The 1,014-nt window shown below is 52.8% G+C and overlaps 1 long non-coding RNA gene across 2 annotated transcripts; it reads left to right on the top strand.

The window, feature by feature from the left end:
• Nucleotides 1-22: 22 nt before the first annotated feature.
• On the top strand, nucleotides 23-1,012 carry LOC130588709 (uncharacterized). Of its 2 annotated transcripts, none has more exons than XR_008967010.1 (3): nucleotides 23-66; nucleotides 620-680; nucleotides 953-1,012. It is a non-coding gene; the product is annotated as an uncharacterized LOC130588709 (long non-coding RNA). The 2 variants fall into 2 exon arrangements; XR_008967011.1 differs by having other exon boundaries at nucleotides 23-62.
• The last annotated feature ends 2 nt before the right edge of the window (nucleotides 1,013-1,014 follow it).

The raw sequence follows: 1,014 nt of genomic DNA on the forward strand, positions 1-1,014 counted from the left end.
CCCGTTTTCCCCCCGTTCCCAGGGCCGACGCTGCCGCTGGTAAAGATTCCGGAGCTGCCAAAGTCAGTAAGAATTGGAACTTCCCCTTGTTTTTAACGGAATCACTGCCGAGCCTTTGGGATCACGGATCCAGGGAATCCCAAAGATCCGCTCCCTCCCCCTCGGGGCCGGGCTGGGRATTCGGGGTGGGGTCGGGATCACCAGGGAGGGGCTGGGGATTAAAAATCCTGGGATTTGGGGGGAAGGGGTGGGAAAGCAACTCGGTGGAGCCCCTTTCCCCGATTTTTCCCAAGTTTTTCCCAGATTTCCCCCATTTTTTCCCCGATTTTCCTTCAATTTTCCCTCAATTTTTCCCCAATTTCCCCCCAAATTTTCCCAGTTTTCCCCAGATTTCCCTGCTGTGTGGCCACTTCCCAAATTTTTCCAAGACCTGAGACCCCCCCCTCAAAATTCCTTGGGGAAAATCCCTTTGGAAGGGTTGGAAGGAAGATCCGGATCCAGGGTGGGGGGAAATGGGATCGGGGCATTCCCGGGGTTTTCTCCGTGTCCTCGTCCCCATTCCCRTTCCCATTCCTGACCTTTTTTCCAAAAAAACCCAATTCCCATTTTTTTTTTGCAGCCCAAGCTGACCCCACAGGAGAAGCTGAAGCTGAGGATGCAGAAGGCGCTGAACAGGCAATGTGAGGATCCCAAAATTCCTAAAATTCCACCCCAAAAATTCCCCTGAATCGGCCTGAAATCCCCTGGGATTCCCCCAGATCCCCTAAAATTCACCCAAATTTCTCAGAAATTCACCCAAGTCCCATCAGAATTCCCTGGGAGTCTTCAGCATCCCCCCAAATTCCCTCTGGGATCCCCAAATCTCCACCCAGGACCTCCCCAAACCTCCCTGGGACACTCTGAAGTTCCAAATTTTGCCCCCAATCCCAAATTCTCGGGTTTTTTTTCCCAGTTAAAGCCGACAAAAAGGCGGCGCAGGAGAAGATGCTGCAGCAGGAACACGAGAGACAGGTG

This window comes from Malurus melanocephalus, unplaced genomic scaffold (assembly GCF_030028575.1).
Source record: "Malurus melanocephalus ecotype Western Australia unplaced genomic scaffold, MMel_1.1 scaffold_10524, whole genome shotgun sequence".
NCBI classification, from domain to species: domain Eukaryota; kingdom Metazoa; phylum Chordata; class Aves; order Passeriformes; family Maluridae; genus Malurus; species Malurus melanocephalus.